The sequence below is a fragment of the Poromitra crassiceps genome (assembly GCF_964638095.1).
Source record: "Poromitra crassiceps genome assembly, chromosome: 1".
Taxonomy (NCBI): domain Eukaryota; kingdom Metazoa; phylum Chordata; class Actinopteri; order Beryciformes; family Melamphaidae; genus Poromitra; species Poromitra crassiceps.
Window position 1 is genome coordinate 62,910,782 of NC_139623.1, and position 18,603 is coordinate 62,929,384.

Consider the following 18,603-nt stretch of genomic DNA (forward strand, 5'->3'; position numbering starts at 1 on the left):
CACCTCGAGTCAAGGCTTGTAATTACTAGTTTCTATTGTGTTTGGCTATTTCCCCCTATTCCCCCAATTACATGCAGTTTACATGAAATGTACAGGAAATTGATCTGTATGCCGAACATGGGAAAATATTCAAAAACAGAGTTTTACAGTGCACACTACTAATTTGAAGCCTTTAGACCAGGATAGATGCTGGACTAAAGCTCATTTGTGTTTTTTGGGGGGAAAGTCTGGGAGTCCAAAACAGGCACTTTTTGCTTTTTTGGCTCAAATCATGCAGTAAATATGAAAACCAACTGATGATGTCACAATGTCTATGAATGTCATCAGTGACATCATTAGTGACCAAAAACATCTTATGACATCACTGATGATAATCTGATTAATTCTGAAGTATGAAATGTTGGTACACATAATGAGGGATGAAGTTACCAATGAATAAAAAAATATATAAAAAATGTTTGGGAAAAAATTAATAATAATCTTATTAATTATTCATATTTTGGGTAGTTGCTTGGACCAACAGTAAGATGAGTTGGACAAAACAGCAGGGTACAAGGGTTAATGTTTTGGTGCACCTGCCAAAATGGCTGCTGTGAAAAAGGCCTATTGTCAGACAATAAGGCGATTCTGAAGCCGACTGCACCTGCTACACTCTCTATAGTTAGTTATTTTTATTGACAAAAAAGGTTAAAACATTTGGGTCCAAACAACATAAAAAAAAGAAAATGATAAACCCATAAGTAAAAGTAATAAAAAGTGATTCAGTACAATTTCCAGCACAAAGTAACACCATCACTCATTCAATAGAAGCTTGCTGGTGCTCTAATAGCTCAAGACAAACATGTATCATCACTAGGGTTCTTTTATTAGTATACATGGTGGAGTAAAGAAATGCTTCAAATGAGATAGCCTATATGCCCTATGTACCTTTAGTTTGACACACAATGAGATAGCCTATATGCCCTATGTACCTTTAGTTTGACACAATGGGGCATCATAGTTGGTGGATAAGAAGATAGGCCTAATACATCTGTTAAAGCCCTCCTCCAGTCAGGTTTGTCATTTCTAAGCTATTTCATGTGTAGCCATGTTTTTTCCTGCTCTGCTAATTAGCCAAAGTGTTCGCCGCTGTATTTTGTTGACAAATAACCTTATTTTAAATTGGCTCACGTGCTAGAAAGGGGTGCTGACGTCAGACTTTATGATTGTCAACGCTCACGTATGCGGACCTGTTACAATACATTACAGTGAATACAATCTGCCATTACCGTTAGCTTGGTTTAGCTACGTTTGCTAACGTAGTTCGTTCTGGCTCAAAACGCTGCGATAGTCACTTTTAACCAGTTCGAGTTACGCTATTTCAATTTCTTTTGCTTATATGCCCACCAGCTTTGATATCTGTTGGATGGTTATGCTGATATTTATAATGTGTGGCCTCTGGGTGAACATTTAGCGGAGTTGAGGCAGCCATACTGTTTCCGGTCTGACCGACTGGATGGGAGACGGAGATCATATTGAAGGTAGGAGCGAGGCTCGGCCAAAACACACAGGACGCGGAAGCGCAGTGCAGAAGCAGCAGAGCGTGCTGAGAGCGGTGTCCTTTTTGGACAACAGTGCTCCAGCCATGACGTTGCAGTGGAACATCTTACCAATAGATGAACTTTGGTGCAAAAGATTAGACTGGTGACGTAGTTGATGACGGCACGTGCAGTTTTGTACAACAGGATTATACACGGGTGGAGGGGGGCTTTAAGTGCTTTACATGCAGGGCAATTGGATTTTGGGCATTTCCATCAGCAGTGAAGATGGCTCCAAGATATGTAGGGGAGGTCCGGGACGAATTAAGCAGGGGGACGGAATTAGCTTGTCCTCATATACTATCTTTGACAAAACCCAGGAAGACGATTCTTTCCCCCCATGTTACACTTCCTGGTACCTCACTTCCTGTGAAGTTTCAGCTCGGCCAGTCAGTGGATGGCGGAGATATCCGTAAAAACGTTGCCTTTTCGTCTTATTTTCAAACGCGAGTAAAATATTGCAAACTGTGTATTTTTCTATTAGCGTGTTGGAATTTATTTATTTAATGCTGCTAACGCTATTCATCTGTTAGACCTATCAGTTAGACTACAGCTCAATGATTGTTTTGTGTGTAATGTTAGCATATCCTTTGTGCTAGCTTAGCTTTCATCCAGGGAAACGCGCGGGGGACAAATAAAGCACTTTGCTCCAATTGCCTTGAATAGGCTATGCATTTATCTGTGCTTGCAGGACAATGCCTCGCATAAGGAAGAGGACCACGGACAGAGGGCAAAAAAATGCACACATTCAAATATTTCTTTGGATAAGCCATTTAAGGGAGGTAAAATATTGATCACATCACATCAGCAAAATATATAGATAGACGTTATAATTATATTAATTTGCAACATATAACATATTAAAATGTATTTCATAATACTTAGTTTCTTAGATGACCAAAAGATGAAGGAATTAATGCCAGAAAAAAATTGTTACCTGGCTGTTTTTGTGCCTTTTTCACAACCGCTACATTAGTCCCCCGCCTGTGCTTTATTTGTCCCTTCACTGTGGGACAAATTAAGCATTGCGCAGCTTCTGGTTGCCATCTGATGACGTCTGATGTATTGACCCATGGAACGAAACTACGGTTGGTATTGCCAGAGGACATGTGTAGGTTGCTTACATGAAAATATTATAACTCCAGCTGAAACAATCTTTACACAATGACAAAAAAAACAAAAAGTGCTTCATTCGTCCCGGACCTCCCCTACTGTATAACTGTGACAATGCTTCACTGTAAATGAAGCAAGCTGAATAGATGATCAGATACGAAAATAGCCATAAACTTTACCTTCATTAACAAGCATCCCATATTCAACACAGTATTCTCTTGATGTTGCCAGGATGTGTCGTCCATCAGCATTAGCACATGGAGCCATTTCAGGAAGCCATCATCTCCACATTGTTGTTTAATTTTTCTGATGAGCATGTCAACAAACATCACAAATAGAAAGCACAACGTGGGGGAACCTTGCCTCACCTGGATGATTGTAGTGCTGCTCAGATGCTCGATCAGCACATCACATCTCTGTCTCTGCAGACTGTGTTACCGTCTCTGCAAACAGCCAGAGACATTATGTCCTCAGCTGTAGTGAATATTTATGTCTCTGCAATCAGCCAGAGACATCGTCCTCAGCTGTAGTGGATATTTATGTCTCTGCAATCAGCCAGAGACATCGTCCTCAGCTGTAGTGAAGCGATGGGATATTTTGTTAAATTTGTTGAAAGCACGGGGCGACACCAGATGGATCCTAAACTCTGTTTCCACTCACATTTCCAGCTGGCTCCTCCATGCTGCAGGCTTTATCTGTTGATGGTAACATCTCTTCTGCCTCTGCCTCTGCGTGTGCGTGTGCGTGTGTGTGTGTGTGAGAGAGAAAGCGAGAGAGAGAGTTCTCTCCAGTTTAATTATCTGGCTGTTTGCGGAGACGGTAACGCAGTCTGCAGAGACGTGATGTGCTGATCTCTGAGCAGCGTTTGAGTGGATGCAGAGTTAGCACAGCAAACAAAGAACATTTCATGATGAAATTAGACTTCTCAGTCTCTTTCTTCCTAGTCTGGGGCTATTAGTAACCTAGAGGCAGGAAGACAGAAGAAGACCCGCCCCCGTCTTTCAGTCGTGAGGAGTAATTAAATACCACAACTGCTCTTCCTTTTACTGATATTGAGGTAAAATTATCTTTTCCAGATATCCATCTATTCAGGACACAATATTTGGAATCCCTCAGAAATTCCACCAGCATTTCACCCTGTTCATTTACAACATTATCCAGGCTGACTCTGGGTGGAACATCTATGTCAATATCACTAATACAGTTCTCCAGATGCCCTATTCAACTATTCAGATCTCCACAGAGATTAACAGCATTGACTTCTGACAAATTATAAACCTGAACCTGATTGTATAACCTAACATAGGAGTCAGCCCATGAACCTTCAGGGGGGAGATAACAGGAAAAGATGATAAAACAGCAATCTGACACACCAAATCCTTAAATTGTAAACCAATTAGGCCATCTAAGGATTTATCAATTACCATAACGCTATATGAACTGAAAATTAAATTTTTTACCAAAATACCCACACCCCCCGACCCTCTGGGGGACTTAATGTGAGTTTTTCTGTTATAGCCAAACCAGGTGTATCCATCAATGTCAATCGTATGTAATCCAGTGAAGAGTTTCATTGAGGGAAATAAAATCTGGGTTGAAGCTCAGTAATATCAGGAGACTAAGCTCATAGTTCAGGTCCGTCCATCCATTTATGTTCCAGTGCACAAGAGTGAATTGTCAGTTGTCCTCCCTCCGCCTCGGTTCCCCATCTCAGATGCTCGTCACACCTGTCCCAGCGAACATTTTTAGGTTGAAAAGACGTTTAAAAAACGTTTAGGGTCAACGTTGAAAAAACGCGCAAGAAAGGTTCAAGAGTGAAAGTTTTTTCACCGACTATTTGCAGACGTTGATTAAACGTTCGCATTTAGACCATATTTCACCAGGATCTTAAATTAAAAATTCAGCACCGCACAGCGCTCTACGTTCTGAGCTATTGAAGTATTTTTAACACCTGGAATCAAAAAGGTCTGAGTATACTCGGACAATTTATAGACAATAAAGGAATTGTGAAATTTGAAAAACTACAAAAAGAATATGATTTGCCACATTATAGTTAAGTTATATAGAGAAAAGCGAAATACAGAAGAAAACTACTGCAGATTTCCACCCTCTGACACAGTTTTTGGTTAAAAACTATAAATGTGTGAGTATCAAACATCAAATTTCAGCACTATATAATATACTGGAGAGCGACAATAAACCAGAAGAATTGAGAGAGAAAATAAGATGGCAAGAAGAACTTGATTTAACGATGTCTAAATTTGATTGGGAAAATTTAAGTTTATCTTCACACAAGACAACAGCATCACAGTTCTGGCGAGAACACTCATGGAAGCTTCAAATGAGATATTTTTTAACACCTATTCAACAAGCTAAATTTGACCATTCAGTAACATCAAGATGCTGGAGGGAATGTGGAGAAACTCATGCTAACTATAGTCATATCTTCTGGTCATGCCCCGTCTTGAAAATGTTTTGGAAAAATATCTGTACTGAAATTGATTTTGTTTTACAAATGGACCTCAAAATTAACAATGAGTTTATTCTGTTAGGGAAAATGCCAAAGGAGATAATTAGAACTGAAGATAAGTACCTTATTAGAATATTAAGGATAACTGCTCTTAAACTTATAACCAAAAATTGGCTTCAGAAGCTAAGCCCTAGCACAGAGAAATGGAGAGACCTAATGGAACAGGTAAAAGAAATGGAGCAGTTAACATATACAATCAGAGGAGAAGCCAGGTTGAGATGCATACTGTGGGCCAAATGGGCGAGTTATGTAGAAAGTAGGAGCGGCAGAATTTAACATAAATAATACAGGAGGAAAACACTGCAATTTAGTTTGATAAAAGATATATAACATTCAGAATTTAATAGATTGCCAATAGATGGCTATTGGATAAACAGATTAGTCAACAACCAATAGGGGAGCACTTTTCTTTTTGGGGGGGGTTTGGGGTGTTTGTATGTGTGTGTGTGTGTGGGTGTGGGTGTGGGTGTGTGTGCGTGCGTGCGTGTGTGTGTGTGGGGGGGGGGAGGTGGGTGGGAGGGAGGGAGGCTGAGCGAGTGAGTGTATGTGTGAGGTTGTGTGAGGGAGGGAGGGGTGACAGTATGCATGGGTGTGTGTTCTCTCCCTACCCAAGTGTTGATGTCCTTTTCTTTTTGACATTTGTCAGGTCATAATTACTGTACTATTATTGTTGTTTCTGCTGTTGTTGTTATTGTTGTTGTTATTATTATTATTGTTGTTATTATTGTCATTATTATTATCCTTGTTATTATCTTTGATTATTATGTCACTATGGTGTTTCACATTTTGAAAAAAAAAAAGTTATAAAAAAAAAAGAAAAAAAAGAAAAGAAAAAAAAACACAGACAGGATGTACATGCAGCATGTCATTGCTAAAAGAAAATACTACACCTTACATTCATCAGGTTACATGATAACAATACATAAATACAATACGAAAGGCTACTCTACTCTCTCTTAAGTGCTACACTTAAGTGGTGAAGTGCCTAGTGCAGGAGGAAGAGAAGAAGATTTGGAAGGTAGCTATTAAGCTTGTGTTCACAAAATTGGTTTGTTTTGAGCAAGTTTTTGAGCTGGCTTTTAAATGCCGCTTTGATTACACTTTGATTACACCGGGCCGTCCACCCCTCTCTCTCAGCCGTTCGGCAGCCACCACTCCGCGGGGACTCTCCCACTGAAGCCCCTCAATGAGCAGGTTTTTAACCATGCTCCATGACGTCTTCCCCTTCTTCGTAGTGCAGGCCCGAGATGATAACGGATACATCGGCGTCGAAACTAGTGATTTCTTTACCACTTGCCTGGTCAATCTTGGCCTCCACTTGCTCAATTTGTGCCACCACGTGACCAATCTCCAGGTCCAAGATAACTTGAATTGTCTTTGTTTTCTGAGCAAGTTCAGCTTTCAAGTAGTTCCTGTTATCAATGTCAAGCTTTTCCAGCGAGTCACACGATGATTAGATTAGATTAGATTATTTTATTTGGTCTCCCTTAGGAGAAACTTGTCTTGGAGGACAAGCCCATGCTGCAACAGACAACAATACAAAAATAGTGCAAGAAAAACAACACCAGCCCAACACCATGGGCAGCAGCACATCTACTATTTCATATACAGTGCAAAGTATGCCTCATACATGCTTACAACCCACACACACTCTCACTCATACTCCCATTTGAGTTGCATTTCACACACACCATCATATTATAGATACATGAATGTGTATCTCGTAGGCTATGCCCATGTCATGCTATTCAAGGAGCTCTCAGGTCCTATGTGTTCGTCTGCCCTCCCCTAGCTTCTCATTAATAAGCTTGATCGATTGAGGGATAAACAAGTTTTTATAGCGATTGTGTTTACAGAGAGGGACCCTGTACCTCCCTTCCTGAGTTTAGAAGCTCAAACAGAGAGGGACCCTGTACCTCCTTCCTGAGTTTAGAAGCTCAAACAGAGAGGGACCCTGTACCTCCTTCCTGAGTTTAGAAGCTCAAATAGAGAGGGACCCTGTACCTCCTTCCTGAGTTTAGAAGCTCAAACAAAGAGGGACCCTGTACCTCCTTCCTGACTTTAGAAGCTCAAACAGAGAGGGACCCTGTACCTCCTTCCTGAGTTTAGAAGCTCAAACAGAGAGGGACCCTGTACCTCCTTCCTGAGTTTAGAAGCTCAAACAGAGGGACCCTGTACCTCCTTCCTGAGTTTAGACGCTCAAACAGAGAGGGACCCTGTACGGAAGAGGCATATATACACATATATGGACATACATCCGACACAAGGTCCACATATATGTCACCATACATGTACATGTATGCACTTTGCATACAAACCCACCTGAGATATATGCATATATATGTGAGGATCATATATGTGATCCAAATATAAATTGACATATATGATCATATAGGCAATTAACATATATGGGTACTCCCATACATGTGATCATATATGCTCATGTAAGTAATGGACATATAGGATTATTCTAGCATATGTTTAGATATATGTACATATAAGCAATTAACATATAAGAATATTTTTACATATTTCCGCATATATGCAAATACAAGCAACACACATATATGTTATTCTCTTGCATATCAATATATGTGTGCATATAAGCATTAAACATATATGATTATTATTACGTATGTCAACATATATGCTCATATAATCAATTCACATATGCGGATGTTCGCATACATGTAATCATATATGTTTGTGTAAGCATTGAACATATAGGGTTAAACTTACATATGTCTACATATATGTGCATATCAGCAATTACCATATAAGAATTTACTTACATATGTAAGCATGTATGCTCATATAAGCAATTAACATATATGAGTACTCCCATACATGTGATCATATATGCTCATGTAAGTAATGGACATATGGTTATTCTTGCATATGTTTAGATATATGTACATATAAGCAATTAACATATAAGAATATTTCTACATATTTCCGCATATATGCAAATACAAGCAACACACATATATGTTATTCTCTTGCATATCAATATATGTGTGCATATAAGCATTAAACATATATGATTATTATTACGTATGTCAATATATATGCTCATATAATCAATTCACATATGCGGATGTTCGCATACATGTAATCATATATGTTTGTGTAAGCATTGAACATATAGGGTTAAACTTACATATGTCTACATATATGTGCATATCAGCAATTACCATATAAGAATTTACTTACATATGTAAGCATGTATGCTCATATAAGCAATTAACATATATGAGTATTGTCATACTTGTGATCATATATGTTCATGCAAGTAATGGACATACAGGGTTATTCTTGCATATGTTTAGATATATGTACATATAAGCAATTAACATATAAGAATATTTCTACATATTTCCGCATATATGCAAATACAAGCAACACACATATATGTTATTCTCTTGCATATCAACATATGTGTGCATATAAGCATTAAACATATATGATTATTATTACGTATGTCAACATATATGCTCATATAATCAATTAACATATGCGGATGTTCGCATACATGTAATCATATGTTTGTGTAAGCATTGAACATATAGGGTTAAACTTACATATGTCTACATATATGTGCATATCAGCAATTACCATATAAGAATTTACTTACATATGTAAGCATGTATGCTCATATAAGCAATTAACATATGAGTATTCTCATACAAGTGATCATATATGTTTATACAAGTAATGGACATACAGGGTTATTCTCGCATATGTTTAGATATATGTACATATAAGCAATTAACATATAAGAATGTTTCTACATATTTCTGCGTATATGCAAATACAAGCAACACACATATATGTTATTCTATTGCATATCAAAATATGTGTGCATTTAAGCATTAAACATATATGATTATTATTACGTATGTCAACATATATGCTCATATAATCAATTAACATATGCGGATGTTCGCATACATGTAATCATATATGTTTGTGTAAGCATTAAACATATATGGTTAAACTTACATATGTCTACATATACGTGCATATCAGCAATTCACATATAATAATTTACTTATGTAAGCATGTATGCTCATATAAGCAATTAACATACAGTATATGAGTATTCTCATACATGTGATCATATATGTCCATGCAAGTAATGGACATACAGGGTTATTCTTGCATATGTTTATATATATGTACATATAAGCAATTAACATATAAGAATATTTCTACATATTTCCGCATATATGCAAATACAAGCAACACACATATATGTTATTCTCTTGCATATCAAAATATGTGTGCATATAAGCATTAAACATATATGATCATTATTACGTATGTCAACATATATGCTCATATAATCAATTAACATATGCGGATGTTCGCATACATGTAATCATATATGTTTGTGTAAGCATTGAACATATAGGGTTAAACTTACATATGTCTACATATATGTGCATATCAGCAATTAACATATAAGAATTTACTTACATATGCAAGCATGTTTGCTCATATAAGCAATTAACATATATGAGTATTCTCATACATGTGATCATATATGTTCATACAAGTAATGGACATACAGGGTTATTCTCGCATATGTTTAGATATATGTACATATAAGCAATTAACATAAGAATATTTCTACATATTTTCGCATATATGCAAATACAAGCAACACACATATATGTTATTCTCTTCCATATCAAAATATGTGTTCGTATAAGCATTAAACATATATGATTACTATTATGTATGTCAACATATATGCTCATATAATCAGTTAACATATGCGGATATTCTCATACATGTAATCATATATGTTTGTGTAAGCATTGAACATATAGGGTTAAACTTACATATGTCTACATATATGTGCATATCAGCAATTACCATAGAATACTTTACTTACATATGTCAGCAGGTATGCTCATATAAGCAATTAACATATATGAGTATTCTCATACATGTGATCATCTATGTTCATGTAAGTAATCCAGGGTGCAGCAGAGAGACTGGTTGGAGGGGGCGTGAACATTTCTCCAGAATTTGCATGGAAGTCCCATGATGCATTTGGGGCAGAGATTAGGGATCTAATATGGTTAATAACTCCACAGGATTTAATTTATGAAGTTTTTAAATTATATATTTGGAATCAGCTTTACGATGAGCTTCTAAATCATATATAATATATAGGTCCCTATCGTTGCATCGGCGCTGTTTCTAGGCCGAGCGGCTGGCGCAGCTCAAATCAGTGGGCGTGGACCAGCGCACTTGATATCGTTGTGCTGGCGCTAGACGCAGCCTCAACCATTACAACCACGCCTTTTAAGCTAAAATTATGCACCGTCATGCTCATTGGATAACTGCAATAAACGAATCGCACGCTTGCCTTTTTAGCTCCAATTCCAGTGATCCCGCAAAACCAGACGAAAGCCAAACGCTCTGCCCCCCCCCCCTCCCTTCATCCAGTCTGTCTGTCTGCATTATAGGCTATTATTCCATATTATTATGCTTCTCAAACCAATCTAACTGCAGTTTCAATACTGCAAGCATGTAAATACGCTACACTATAGCAAGATCAAAGTGAAAATAATGTTCTAAAGGCATCAGCTACAAAAATATAGCCTATCCCTATATGATGAGATTCATTTTATATTGGTGAAAGTTTGTTCAGAACGATATCGTTTTCTCTCCCCTGCTGCAGGTAGAATGATGCACATAAATATACCCTACATTATGTAAAGTCATTGCATAAATGTGTTTTTATTGTAAAACTAAATGTGAAGTTGGGCCAAGTTATTGGAGCGGACATCACAGTAGGCTATAGCACATGACAGTAGAAGCGCGTTCTGAAGCGCGTTCCTCTGACACTTATCTAAATGACGTTAAATCGACAAAGGATATATATAGGCCCAGGAGGACATATATGTTTCACTTAGGGTGGTGTTTTAATTTCGATTATTTATTTGGTCCAATATTGAAATGTTCTACAATTGCAGGCTGTGTTACCATTACACATTATTTTAGATCGACCTTTTATATCTATTTCGCCTCATTTGGTTGCTATTTAGTAGCGAAATTGAGTACCCAATTGCATGCTGGGGCATTCACAGGCAGTCAGAGAGAGACAGTCGTATTGTGCCTGTCAGACTGCCTGCAGCCTCAAAGCGGTACACGGAGTTGTTTTACCCAGGCTGGACGCGTTGTCACACAGGCTTGTGACAGTAACTCAACGCGGAAGGATTTATTTCACAATAAACTGGTAAACGCACACCAATGCCTGCTCCTGTCAGTAGGAGAGAGGGAGAGAGTGACACAGAGAAGGGTGACAGAGGAGAGAGGGGAGGGACTGGCCCACTGAATAGGCCTGCTTTTCAAAGGCGCAAGGCGCTAAATTAACGGCAGCTCAGAAGATAGGTATTTAGCGCCGACACGCCCACTTTGGCCCATTCTGGGACTGCGCCACGCCCATTCGGCCTAAAGCGCATTTGGCAGCGTAAAGCCATATTGATATCGTCCCAAAACAGGCGCAAGGCACGTTTTTTTGCGTTTAAGGCCCGTTTTAGCGCTGAAGGCCTGTGGGAGAATAGGGCCCATAATGTTTACACTAAAACCATAATATAGACTATAGGGCATTTTAATGACACCACTGTCAAAAAACCCTTATTTTTCAATCTCATGCACACTGGACTAACCTTGAAAATATCCAGTAGTGCTGGAAGTCTTGCACAAAACTAACCTGGTGGGTTTCACTTCTGAGATGTTGTTCAATCAAAAATAATTTGGAAAATTATATTTCTTTTAATTAAGAGATATGTGTTTTGATTCCATACATGTTCATATATTGTGATATATATGCACATATATCCTGGATATATAGGTGGATATATGTCGAATACAGATAAATACATAGTTATACACAGGTAATAGTCATATATGTTCATATAAAATAAAACATATATGTATGTATAGTTATTATTCATATATAGTTTTATATGTATTAACCATATATGCCCGTATAGTGTCAATGCATACAAATGTACATATAATTAATTGCCATATGTGTCCATATACAATCTATACATGTATGCACATATATAATTATATAGGACAAACATATATGGACCATATATGAAACGTTCCAATTCCATACATGTTCATATATTGTGATATATATGCACATATATGCACATCTATCCTGGATATATAGGTGGATATATGTCGAATACAGATAAATACATACAGTTATACACAGGTAATAGTCATATATGTTCATGTAAAATAAACCATATGTATGTATAGTTATTATTCATATATAGTTATATATGTATTAACCATATATGCCCGTATACTGTCAATGCATACAAATGTACATATAATTAATTGCCATATGTGTCCATATACAATCTATACATGTATGCACATATATAATTATATAGGACAAACATATACGGACCATATATGAAACGTTCCAATTCCATACATGTTCATATATTGTGATATATATGCACATATATGCACGTATATCCTGGATATATAGGTGGATATATGTCGAATACAGATAAATACATACAGTTATACACAGGTAATAGTCATATATGTTCATATAAAATAAAACATATATGTATGTATAGTTATTATTCATATATAGTTTTATATGTATTAACCATATATGTCCGTATAGTGTCAATGCATACAAATGTACATATAATTAATTGCCATATGTGTCCATATACAATCTATACGTGTATGCACATATATAATTATATAGGACAAACATATATGGACCATATATGAAACGTTCCAATTCCATACATGTTCATATATTGTGATACATATGCACATATATGCACATATATCCTGGATATATAGGTGGATATATGTCGAATACTTATATGAACATATACTACATGTATGTTTACTACATATATGTGTATATATGCCTCTTCCGTATGGGCCTCCTTCTTGACTTTAGAAGCTCAAACAGAGAGGGTCCCTGTACCTCCTTCCTGGGTTTAGAAGCTCAAACAGAGAGGGACCCTGTACCTCCTTCCTGAGTTTAGAAGCTGAAACAGAGAGGGACCCTGTACCTCCTTCCTGAGATTAGAAGCTCAAACAGAGAGGGACCCTGTACCTCCTTCCTGAGTTTAGAAGCTCAAACAGAGAGGGACACTGTACAGTACCTCCTTCCTGAGTTTAGAAGCTCAAACAGAGAGGGACCCTGTACCTCCTTCCTGAGTTTAGAAGCTCAAACAAAGAGGGACCCTGTACCTCCTTCCTGAGTTTAGAAGCTCAAACAGAGAGGGACCCTGTACCTCCTTCCTGAGTTTAGAAGCTCAAACAGAGAGGGACCCTGTACCTCCTTCCTGACTTTAGAAGCTCAAACAGAGAGGGACCCTGTACCTCCTTCCTGAGTTTAGAAGCTCAAACAGAGAGGGACCCTGTACCTCCTTCCTGAGTTTAGAAGCTGAAACAGAGAGGGACCCTGTACCTCCTTCCTGAGTTTAGAAGCTCAAACAGAGAGGGACCCTGTACCTCCTTCCTGAGTTTAGAAGCTCAAATTGGGAATTCAACACATGTGAGGGGTCATCTAAGATGTTGTTGGCCTGCCGAATAGTAGACTGGACATATAAGTGCTGGGGGGCAGGGGATGGGGGCTGCCCCATTATCTTCCGTGCTGTCTTGTCCAAGTTAAATATTTGGGCTTTTGATTTAACCGTTCCTGAACCAACTAGTTATCCCATAGCACAGTACCGACACAATGGTCACTCTATAGAAGATCATAATAATATTTCTGCCAACTCCAAAGACTCTCAGACGCCGCAGAAAATGAAGGCGCTGATGAATCCTTGAGCAGATATTCGACACATGCGTCTGCCAGTTAAGCAGATTATCGAAGTAGACTCCTAGATATTTATACGAGGAGACCTGTTTGATGTTCTGGCCATTGATACAAATAGGACTGTGGTCTCCTATTGATCTAGAGCAGTGATCCTCACTATTTCTTCGATGAGAGCCGCACTGGCAGGACAAAGTCAATAGGAGAGCCACTTTTACCACAAAACACCAAAAGCCACCCAAACCAAGCACATCTGCCTACAATTTTTTTGTGTTTTATTGTCTTCCACACACACACACACACACACACACACACACACACACACACACACACACACACACACACACACACACACACACACACACACACACACGGGATGCGATGCGAACAGTTGTATTATGGGATGTGCGTTTCCCAGGCAACAACACACGTTGACACGTTTTGGAACAGCGCTGCACGCTGGCACAATACTCCTAAAAGCAAAATGCTTATTGTTTTGAATAATTTGGCACCTTCTATTACTGTTACTGTATTGTAATAATACTGTATTGTAATAATATGCCATAAAGGTTTATTGAAATTTTGGGGAGAGCAGTGGGGAATTTCTTTTTTTTTTTTGCAATTTCTTAGAGCCGCCAACTAAAGCTTCGAGAGCCGCCAGCGTCTCGCGAGCCGCGCAATGAGGAACTAGGATCTAGAGTCAAACACCATTTCTTCAGTCTTTCGGACATTGATGGTCAGGTGGTGCTCACCACACCAGTCTACAAATGTATTTACTCCAGCAGAATGGCTGCTAATGTCGGAGTCGCTGGTTAGCAGATTAAGAATTACCGTAGGCTATCGTCTGAGAATTTAACTACAGACTGATTGGGGTGAGAGCTAACACAGTCATTGGTATATAGGGTGAACAGAAAGGATGAGCTTACGCACCCCTGGGGGGCCCCTGTACTGCTTATAGCTACATCAGAGAGTGCAGAGTTAAATCTCACTTTCTGTGTCCTATTGGATAGAAAGGAGTGGTACCATTTAAAGGGCATGGTGCAGGTTGGAGACCACATTGCATTAATATGTGGAAGGGGTATATAGCAATGGGATTTGGGGGGAAAAAACTTTTTTTCAATCACACATAGCTGCGTTTAGACTAGTTTTTGTAACCAGCAGGGGGCACTGGTCCATTTAATGGAACTTTTGTGATGTCACAGGGATGCAAAATACTTTACTTTACTTTATTGGCATTTAGCAGACGCTTTTATCCAAAGCGACGTACAGAGATTATGTACAGCATAGCAATAAAAACAGATAGAAAAACAGTACAAACCAGCAACAAACAGACAGCATAGATAGCAATAATAATATGAATAGACAGCAATAATAAATTAATTCAATGATTCATGCTATAATTAGGTGAAACAAATTGTCAAGTCTAATATTCCATTGTTTAAAAACAATGAAAAGGTGGTGCATGAGGAAAGTCAGTCAGGAATCAGATGGGATATAAAAAGATGTGTTTTTAGTTTTCTACGAAAAGAGGGTAGTGTTTCTGTGGTTGATTGCGGGGGGGAGTTCGTTCCACCATTTTGGTGCGAGGTGTGTGAACAGTCGTGAGGTGCAGCGATATGGTCCATGAAGCGGCGGAGGGGCGAGACGGCCTGCACTGGTGGAGGGGCGGAGGGAACGGTGGGGGGTTTGGAATTTGATCGTGGATTGTAGATATGGAGGAGCTGTAGAGTGAACTGCCTTGAAGGTCAGTACTAAAGTCTTGAATTTGATGCGTGCTGAGATGGGTAGCCAATGAAGGTCACGGAAAAGGGGAGTGACATGGGAGAATTTTGGTTGATTAAAGATCAGGCGGGCTGCAGCGTTCTGGATGAGCTGAAGGGGATGAGTAGCGGAGGCAGGGAGGCCGGCGAGGAGGACATTGCAATAATCAAGGCGAGACATGACAAGTGCTTGGATGAGAAGTTGTGTTGTGGCTATGGTTAAAAATGGGCGAATTTTTTGAATATTATAGAGGGAGAACCTACAGGAACGTGCCGTTGCCGCAACAAAATCGGAGAAGGAGAGATGGTTGTCGATGATTACTCCAAGGTTCTTGGCAGATGGGGAGGGGACTACAGTGGTGTTGTTGATGGAGATGGAAAGATCGGTCAGAGGGCAGTCTTTACTGGGGATGAGGAGGAGTTCAGTTTTAGAGAGGTTGAGTTTAAGATGGTGAGCAGACATCCACTCACAGATGTCTCTGAGGCAGGAGGAGATGCGTGATTTGATATGTGTGTCAGAGGGGGGGAATGAAATGTAAATCTGGGTGTCATCGGCGTAGGAGTGATAGGTGAAACCGTGGGATGAAATTATATGGCCAAGGGAGTGCATGTAAAGAAGGAAGTGAAATGGACCTAAGACTGAACCTTGGGGGACACCGGTGGTGAGAGTGCAGGGCTGTGAAAGAGTTTCTCGCCAGAGGACTTGGAATGTGCGGTCGGACAGGTAGGAGGAAAACCAGGATAGTGCGGTGCCAGTGATTCCCAGGTCGGAGAGGGTGGATAGGAGGATTTGATGGTTGACAGTATCGAAGGCTGCGGAGAGATCGAGAAGTATGAGTACTGAAGAAAGTGATGAAGATTTGGCAGAGTGGAGGGCTTCGGTGACAGAGAGGAGGGCGGTTTCAGTGGAGTGTGCAGGTTTGAAGCCGGATTGAAGGGGGTCAGAGAGATTATTTCGGGAGAGGTGGGAAGAGAGTTGACCAGATACTGCTCTTTCGAGAGTTTTTGAAATGAAAGACAGGAGGGAGATGGGACGGTAGTTATTAATGATGGTGGGATCGAGGGATGGTTTCTTGAGGAGTGGTTTTACCCTAGCTGATTTTAGGGCAGCGGGAAAGACACCAGAGGACAGGGAGGAGTTGATAAGGGAGGTGAGAAACAGAGAAATGTCAGGGGAGATGGACTGGAGGAGAGGGGAAGGGATGGGATCTAGGGGGCAGGAGGTGGCACGATTTGATATAATGATTTTAAGGACTTCTTCCGGTGAGAGAGGAGAGAAGGAGGAGAAGACGGAAGTAGGAGGCAGTGGGTTTGGGTCAGGGCAAGGAGTGGTATGAATGACTGGAGGGGGGAAGGAAGAACTGATGTCAGCAACTTTTTTGATGAAAAATGATGAGAAGTCGTCGGCAGAGAGGGAGGAAGGGGGGGGGTGGGGGAGGAGGATTTAGTAGGGTGGAGAAGGTGGAAAAGAGTTTGCGGGGATTGGAAACAGAAGATTGGATAATGGAAGTGAAGAAAGAGGTTTTGGCTGAGGAGACTGCAGAGGTGAAATTGGAGAGGGTGAGTTGATATATAGAGAGATCGATGGGGTCAAGAGATTTTTTCCAGTTTCGTTCTGCTGCTCGGAGTTCGGTGCGGTGGGTGCGGAGGGGTTCGGTGAGCCAAGGTGCAGGGGGAGAGGAGCGGGCGAGTTTAGAGATGGGGGGGCAGAGGGAATCTAGGGCGGAAGAAAGAGAGGAAAAGAGCGAATTGGCGGCTACGTCTGGGGAGAGGAGAGAGAATACGTCAGCGGAGGGAAGGAGAGAGAGGGCAGCAGAGGAGAGAGAGGAGGGAGGGAGGGTTTTGAGGTTACGTCGGATGGTGATTGAGTGGGTGGGTGCTGGGCAGGAAGTGAGAACGGAAATCGGAAGGGTGAAGGATATGAAGAAATGATCGGATACAGGAAGGGGAGTGACTGTGAGGTTGGATGTGTTGCAGGAGCGAGTGAAGACAAGGTCGAGGAGGTTGCCAGCCTTATGGGTAGGGGGGGACGCAGAGAGGGAGAGATCAAAAGCTGAGAAGAAGTTAAGAAACGTGTGGGAGTGAAGTGTTGAAGCCGGGATGTTAAAGTCACCTAAAAGGATGAGTGGAGTGTTATCTAGGGGAAAGAGGGAGAGAAGGGTGTCCATTTCGTCCAAGAATAAACCAAGATGTCCGGGGGGGCGGTAGATTGTGATAATGGTGAGTTTAGTGGGCAGGGTGACGGTAACTGAGTGGGATTCAAAGGAGGAGATGGAAAGATGAGAGAGGGGCGTGACTGTGTAGGACCATTTGGATGAGATGAGAATACCTGTACCAGCACCACGGCCTAGGGTTCGGGGAGTGTGTGAGAAGGAAAAGGCGGAAGAGAGAGCAGCTGGGGTGGCAGTGTTTTCTGGGATGATCCAAGTGTCAGTGAGTGCGAGAAAATGGAGAGACTGGGAAAGGGTGTGAGATGAGATAATTTCCGTTTTGTTGACAGCAGACTGGCAGTTCCAAAGTCCTCCCTCTATAATAAAATGATTACATGACTGGGTGGGTGAGGAAGAAGGGACAAAAATAATTGGAATGTGATTGATTTTATTTATGCCTTTACTGTGATGAAAATTATTTGCTAAGTGATGAGAAATGGCAGGACGGGGAGGGCGGGACACAGTTGAAATTGAGTATACTAACTTGTCTGGGCTGGTAGGGATCGGAGAGGGTGGAAGGATGGGGGGAATTGCATGGTGAATAATGCTATTAAGATGGACAGGAGTGGATGCAGTCAGTGAG